General features: G+C 46.2%; 1 long non-coding RNA gene across 1 annotated transcript; it reads left to right on the forward strand.

Moving 5' to 3' along the window:
• Positions 1-838: 838 nt before the first annotated feature.
• On the forward strand, positions 839-5,953 carry LOC119267846. Its single transcript, XR_005132709.1, has 8 exons — positions 839-1,475; positions 1,561-2,244; positions 2,334-2,558; positions 2,766-3,040; positions 3,172-3,863; positions 4,055-4,625; positions 4,702-5,198; positions 5,390-5,953. It is a non-coding gene; the product is annotated as an uncharacterized LOC119267846 (long non-coding RNA).
• Positions 5,954-8,130: the final 2,177 nt, after the last annotated feature.

Consider the following 8,130-nt stretch of genomic DNA (forward strand, 5'->3'; position numbering starts at 1 on the left):
TGAGTAAACCATATTACTAGTGGAGGTGGTACGGTAGGTACTATAGAGTAAGAAATAAATTTTCTTGCCAGCAGACCTTTAAATTAAAAAAGTCATGTCGTGTCGAGCGGCGATGGTATGGACGAGCTGGCACGCTCCCGGTATGTGTACCAATGGGACGTTGCCGCGTTGAGATGTGTATTAAGTGTGTTCGGTCCGTGGCGCGACAGATACGACAACTAAGCAGTAGAATACGGAGACGGGTCCATCAACGATCACAGTTCCCTGGATGGTACTTCCTCCGTTTTTATTTACTCCGCGTATTAGCTTTGATCAAAGTCAAGCTTTGTAAACTTTGACAAAGTTTATAAACAAAAATATCAACATATACAATAACAAATCAATATCATTAGATTCATTATCGAATGTACTTTCACATTATATAGATTTGTTATGCTAAATATTTATGTTCTTTTCTATAAATTTAGTCAAACTTTAGAAAATTTGACTTTAGTCAACTCTAATATACGGAGTAAATAAAAACGGAGGGAGTACAAGTTGCATATGTGCCGCTTGCTCATTTCTGTTTCCCACTGTACGTAAGCCATGTGGTCAGATCAATCATGGCGCGCAAAAATGATGTAACCTTATCGGATAAGCGTCTTCCTCCGGGAAAAACAGAAGGGGATAGCCGTGCTATGACATTGTGGGTTTTTTTGATTTTTTGCCACTAATTACTTTGTACTTTGACAATTTGCCACTCTTTACATTGTAATTGATCTGGTGCCACTTTTTACATTGTACTTTGATTTTTTGCCCTTTGTCACATGGGCTCCGCATATAATGACCAAAATACCCATGCTCTCAGATTGACAGGACAGGAGCTCTGGGTCGCTCGTCTCATCCCCTTCTTTCGCCGGCAGGAACGCCACGAGACCGCGGCGGCTACTCGACGGCAAATCGCGCTCGGTGGTCCTCGACGGCCGACTGCCCTTGTCGTCCACGGCAGCTACATCCCGGCGAGGTGGTTCCTCTCTGTCCCGCTCCCCCTCCCGCAGCGGCTACATCTTGGCGTGTGCTCTGCCGCCGGCCACCGCGTTGCCGTGATGTACGCTGCCACTGCTGCTTCTAATCTGCAGCCGGCCACCGCGTTGCGGTGATGCGCGCTGCCGCTGTGGCTCCACGTCGTACACCATGGCACGGACGGGTTGACCCTTCCCTTCACCACCTCGGACACTGACAGCAGCAACTCGTCCATGGTGTGGAAGCCGACGACGTGCTCTACTCCGTTCACCAGCTTGTGTAGGTCGTCCCATGCGGTCTTCGAGCCGTACGGCCGCCGCGCCGCCCCAGTGCAGGTCGTCCCGCGCTGTCCCCGAGCCGCATGACCGCCGCCTCTATGCAGGTCTTCAACAGCAAGGAACGCCGGCCTCGTAGCTGCTCCGCGATGCGTTGTCTAGCTGCACCATGGATAAAGAGCACCATGTACAGAGCCTGTAAGTTCCTTTTCGTTTTCTTTTTTTGACGTTCTCACAGCTTGCATCTTGATCCATCTCTTGTTTGCATGGATGGATTCATCAGTGAACGACATCGAGCTCTTCTACCACCTGGAGACGCGCCGGCCTCCTCCATCGCCGGGGAGGGGGAGCAGCACGGCTGTGCCACCAGCGGCATCTGCTACTCTGGCGGCGGCCATCAGCAGATAACAACGGCGGCGGTGAACTGGTTCAACCCATCCTAATTTGTTTTGAATCAGTGAATTGGCTGGATGCACTGGTCAAATTAGCACAAGGGTAGTTTTGTCCACTGTTTTTTGTATATATTATGTTAATCATTTGCAAGTATTATTTTTGTGTGAAAAAGTGGCAAAAGATCAAAGTGCAAAGTAAAGAGTGGCAACAAGTCAATTACAATGTAATGAGTGGCAAATTATCAAAGTGCAAAGTAAAGGCCTGTTCGGTATCTCGCCAATTTCAAAACTCCGCTCCGTGCTAGGAGCTGGTTCCGAGCCACTCCGTAGGATTCCACTGCCGCTCCCTCCGCTCCGGGAGTCGCAGCCGTGGAGCCGAGTGAATCCGAACAGGGCTTAAGTGGTGGCAAAAAGTCAAAAACCCCGACATTGTGGGTCCATACTCCGGCGGCAACGCTTCAGCGAAAAAAAACCCCTATCCTTCGAGACGCTGCACGACGGCAGGGACGCATAGCTATGGCGACGGCGGAGGCGACAGGCGAGGGTTCGGAGTTCCTATCGGATCCAGTTGACAGGTATGTTTTGCTGCCGCCGTTTTTTGTTCTCGCCCCCGGCTGATGTAAGCAGACTCGCATCTTATTAGTGCGCGCCTTCATTTCCGCAGGTTTCCTCTGCCAGATCTCGCCGCCGATGAATCGCTGGTAAGCGGCGGAGGCAACCAAACTTTCGTATGCACGGCTACCGAATTCAGTATCGGTGATGTGGGTGATGCGGCGGTGACATTGGAAGTAGATTTGCAGAGCGAATGCAATGTAGTGGCTCTGTCGGCGCCGAACTCAGAGCAGTCGACGGGCAAAGACGATCCTCAGGCGCCGGGCTGGACTAAGAGGTATACGCCACATTTGTAGGCTCAGTAAACCTGTAAATTCGACTGGACTGATAATGTTCTCCTCATGTATCATATCGATCTATGCTGGTCTTTACAATATACAGGCAGACAGACACATTTTAAATGCAGTTACGATGTATTTTTCTGAATCTAAGCTAGTTAAGGTTACCCCATTTTTTCTGAATTATGTATGTCTGCGTTGTGCAGACTGCTTGTTGGGCATGCACCTGAAGTCCTGAAGAACGCCCTCCGTGTGCCGGCAGAATGAGTGCTCTTGAAAAAGCATTGAGAAGATATACTGAGAAGAAAACTGACACTGTAATAGTGCCTGCAGTAGGAAGCACGTCTGATTCACTTGGAGAAGCTTATGACTATTACAATTTGTATTCCTGGGAAATTGGGGATTTGGGGTAAGATATGGCAAGAGCAGGCTTAATGTTGAAAGGACAAAATGCATGCAAGAGATAGTATGTGGCTGCTCGGTAAGCACTGATTTTCAGTTGATTGTTGTGTGGCAATGGCAGATGTTGTGTCAACAAAAAAAATAGTTACTGCCTATCAAGGGAGTCTGAACTAACAAAAAATAAATGTTGTTTGTTTGTGGCATTTGCAGGGGATTCCATAGAAAAGCAACACCCGGACTTGCCGGTGCAGGTGCCCCGCGCTCATACGATTGCTTCGATCAAAGGACAATGGATGGTACATAAGTGAGTTCATACCATCACACAGCCATTCTTTAATGGAGAAGTGTGGCAAGAAGGTGTACTCGCCGTCACACAGACATATCGATATATACACACGTGATGTGGTTAAGCAACTCCATGAAAATAACAATAGCATTGGCAAGGTTTACAATATAATGGAGTAGTTTCTTTGGTTCAATGTCCAATGTGCCATTCATCAAAAGAGCGTTGAGGGGGCTATGTGGCAAGATCAGCCGTGAGCAAGCAGACGATGATGTCAGGAAGACAATGGATGTTTTTGCCGAGTTGGGAGCAAAAGATACTGGTCTGTACTACAGAGTGCAGTCGGATGAGGATAGCCGCATACGGAATTTGTTATGGTCAACCGGATCAAGCAGGGCCCAGTACCACTTCTTTGGAGATGCGATAACATTTGATACAACATACCGTACCGACCTCTTTGACATGCCATTTGGCCTGTTTGTGGGAGTCAACAGACACTTCTAGACCATGATATTTGGTGGCGTCCTAGTGAGAGATGAGACAGTCGAGACTTTTCAGTGGGTATTCACTGAATTCATTCGCATGATGGGCGGAAAACATCCACAAACTTTGCTTACAGGTAAAAAGGGACATTATATCTAGCAGTCAGACTTTCCATATAGCTTATATCTTCAATTACCTACATTTCACTACGCCTGATTGTGCCTTAAAAATTGCTTCATTAGACTCGACTTGCACTTCTTTTGATATATTGCTCTCCTTTCACTGAGTTACTTGCCTAAGAGCGCTTCTCCTTTCATGTATATGCAGATCAATGCAGGTCCATGGAGATAGCAATGGAGAAAGTGATGCCAGAAACCACTCACCGCTGGTGCAAGTGGCACGTGCTGAAGAAGGCAAAGGAGTCTCTGGGACCATACTACACAAAGCGCAACAAATTCAGGCCAGAGTTCCACAAGATAATACTCCCTCCGTTCAGAATTACTTGTCACACAAATGGATGTATCTACAACTAAAATACATCTAGATACATTCATTTCTTGGACGAGTAATTCCGAACGGAGGGAGTACATCACATGCTGACAGTGGAGGAATTCGAAACTGCATGGAAGCAACTGACAGAATCACATGGTTTCGAAAAACATCCTTACCTTACTCACATCTATGAAACAAGAGCAAAATGGGCTAAACCGCTAAACCATACTTTAAAAGTAAATTTTGTGCCAAAATGACAAGCACACAGCGCAGCGAGAGTGCGAACCATATGCTCAAGGGTTATGTTCCAGCAAGCTGCCCCATGCATCTCTTTGTTCGACAGTACATGCGGCTTCTTTCTTATAGAGAAGCAAATGAAAACTATGAGGAGAGGCGCACAAAAATAGTAAGTTTTTGAAATATCATATCTTTCGTAGTGACTGATGTGTGCTATGTAACTGATGCATTCTCCACACAAACAGGTAGCCCCAGAAAATGAACACGCGAAGAGTTGCATGCAAGCAGAGTCTATACACGAGCCATGTTCTAAAAATTTGGTGAGATTATATACGAAGCAGGTCAATACAGAGTAGAGGAGGTGACTAGACAGAAAACCTACTTGGTGCGACGATACCACCCAAAAAAATTATGAGAAGTGGGGCAGGATTGTCTACAAAGTAGAACTTGCTGACGAAGGGAATGAGTTGATATTTGAGTGTTCTAGTTTCGAACACACAGGTCTGCTATGCTGCCATTCAGTGAAGGTAAAAATTAAATCCCTTGGTACATGACGCGGGGTGAGCGGTAGACAAACCTGTATGATATGCCATTTGGGCTGCTTGTGGGAGTCAATAATCACTTCCAGAGCGTGATTTTTGGCGGTGTGCTAGTAAGAGATGGGCAGTGGAAACTTTTCAATGGGTGTTCACTGAATTTACCCGCGTGATGGGCGGCAAACATCCACAAACCGTGCTCACAGGTGAACAAAAAAATGATGTGTTTGAAATTTAAAATTTCATCTAGCTTCATAATTCACACTCAGTTACTTCACATGATTCCGTTGAGACGACTAGCGTATTGATTTTCCATTCTTGCTAGCACACTCTTTGTGATGTTCTCTCTTTTTCAGTATACTAGTTCAATAAAATGAATGTTGAATTGCATTTGCAGATCAATGCAAGGCGATGGAAGTAGCAATAGAGAAAGTGATGCCACACACGACTCACTGTTGGTGCAAGTGGCACGTGCACTTTGTAATTTCGTGGGGCTAAAAGCTCCAGAACAAAAACGAAAGCCCGGTCACCAATCACCCGCAGGGATAAACCTCCATATGATGATCGTGGTGCAAAAAGCAAGAAGTACAGACTGACAGCAAATGCACAAGCTTGAAATGGATGCGGGACAAGTAAATGAACTCGCTTGTCCATTATATGTTGAGAACCAGGGCACAAGAGCACCACATGTCCACAAAGAGGTGATCTTCCTCAAAAAGAAAGGAAAGCGGCAAAATGCTCGAACTGTGGCTTCGGTGGTCACAGGAAAAACACCTGCAGCAAGCCTAGGGTTGTACTCCATGTTGAAATTGCTACCTTAGAGCCAAATGCAATTTGCGGGTGACTTAATTTAGATTCAGTGTTTGTTCTGTGTTGTTGAGGGCGTTGTAGCCGTTAACTTTAACTGCAAGACTCTTGTTGTAATAATAACCGTCAGTGAAGTACGCGTTGTTTGTGATCAGGTTGTCGTTGTGATTTGAATGTTTATCATGTAGAGGAAAAAATGTATGAGAGTCTGCCTAATGTTGTAGTGTGCATGTGCATCTCCCCTTTTGTATTTCACTGAGTTCTTGTTTGAGAAATCAATCTGGTCTGGTGCCTTGTGTGAGAGATTCAGTTGATTTTATTTGTTCCCCTCTTATGAGATTGCTTGACGTCATGTTCCTCTGCACCTCTGGGCAGTGGTAGCAGTAATTCAATACAAGTGACGCCTGTATGTGTGCAATGCGCTGGAATCCTGTTAGTTTGATTTTCAGACTCTTTGAAAGGGATCCGTCAGAGTTAACCTTCTCTTTTTACACCTGCTTAGCTAAAAACATACTCCCATTAATATTATTAGTTGCACAAACGAGACTACATCACACAGCTTAAACTTGATCATTACAAAAGTTCGCCATCAGCAACACTGTAGCTGCGCCTACACCATTATACACTTGGCTGCTAACCAATGACACAAACATCATAATACTTGATTTGCAGGTACAATGGTACGCCGTGCTCTATTCGCAGCTGGCGCCTAACGAAGCACGTGCATGACCACAACCAACACAAGGATTGCCACCCCAGTGACAAGGTTGGCCTCGGAGACCACCAGATTGATGGATGCAGCGTCAACGCCAATGGTTCCCTGGCGCCCAGCAGCTGGAAGCACGGCGAGCATGTATCCTGCAGCGGCGCTGACTGAAGAAACGAACTGGGTGCCCCCGGCATGCCGTTCTGCTGCCCTGTGGTGTGGTGCGTGCGGCACCTGTAGATCTTGAACTCCCAAAGCTTGGCCGCCTTGCTCTTATCCTGGCTCGATTTGCGCCAATGGGGGTGCGGCTGGACACGGCGACGCGAGGTGGTCGGCGTACGCTTGCTGCCACTTGTAGAAATTGCATCCACCACCTGACGGCTGTCGTTGACCGGCGAAGAGGGTTCAGACAAGTGATGTTGAACAAATCTGAAGAAATTTATGCAAAAACTGGACACTTACATTGTGATTGCGGCACTTGTAGAATCGCTCGCCGGCGCTCTGCCCGCAACGAGCAACGTAGGCGACTACGTTCCTGCCATAGTCCAGGCAAGGCAAGATTGGAAGTGCCGCTGGATCAGCACCTTGATTCAGATTTGCCATCTTTTCTGCGGCTGCTATTCCTTGCTCCGATTTGGGGGTCTATTGAGGAACAGTGTGCAACTAGGGTTTGTTCCTTTGATTTGGGGATGGACTATTATAGACTGAGCCGCCGTCGATGATAGATGGGGAGTTTAATGGAGTTGGTAGGTCTGACCCGAGCGGAATTCAGTCTAGCAGGGATACACATTGCTTCATGATGAAAACGGCCGTCGCTAGCGCCTCAACGTCCGTCACCCGCACTGTACAAACTGTCTCTTCCCGTCCGCTTCACTCATTAAATGAGTCGTCGTCTACGAGCTGGAATACGGCGTGCGTTCCATATCCCGACGAGGACCGACGCCTGCAGATAACGCGAGCAGGCGAGCTCGTCCACGCCAACAAATTTTCGTGTCGTTAAGTTCATTTTCTGCAAAGATATCTTGAGAACTCTGTGTTAATGTAATTAATAGCAAAGGTACAAAAGTTTTAGAAGCCCATGATATCGCATACACATAAATAAAAGATGTTTGCTCTTGAATTCGGTGTGGCTACGAAAGCACTGCATTTAAAATGAAAACAAGTTTGCCAGTCTTCCCTCTTCAGGTATCGCTTCATGTAAGGAGTAAGACTACAATAAACCAATCATCTCCCAAGAGTTACAAGAGGAATATATAACTACGTAAGAAAATCAAGGATCTGTAAAGCCATTTGGGTGTCTTGAAATGTATGCATTTCCTTCACAACAATGGGCGAACCAAGCATTGGGAGAGGCATCATTGAAGATGATATTGCTTAACTGACAATAACTAAATAATACAACTTGCACATGGAGTGTGGGAGCACGATAAGAGTATGTAAACATGCCATACGGTAGCCCAAGAATCTGCTCTATAAACCAAAGTAGGAACAGTTATAGGACAACTTTTCATCACCCACAAAAAAAAGGACAACTTTTCATGTTGAAACTTAGAGGGCTCACAATAGTTACAACGTGGCAATATTTATGAGCAAAACTGTAACCTAGTTGCTTTTAATCCTGCTGC

Source organism: Triticum dicoccoides, chromosome 3A (assembly GCF_002162155.2).
Source record: "Triticum dicoccoides isolate Atlit2015 ecotype Zavitan chromosome 3A, WEW_v2.0, whole genome shotgun sequence".
In the NCBI taxonomy this organism is placed as follows: domain Eukaryota; kingdom Viridiplantae; phylum Streptophyta; class Magnoliopsida; order Poales; family Poaceae; genus Triticum; species Triticum dicoccoides.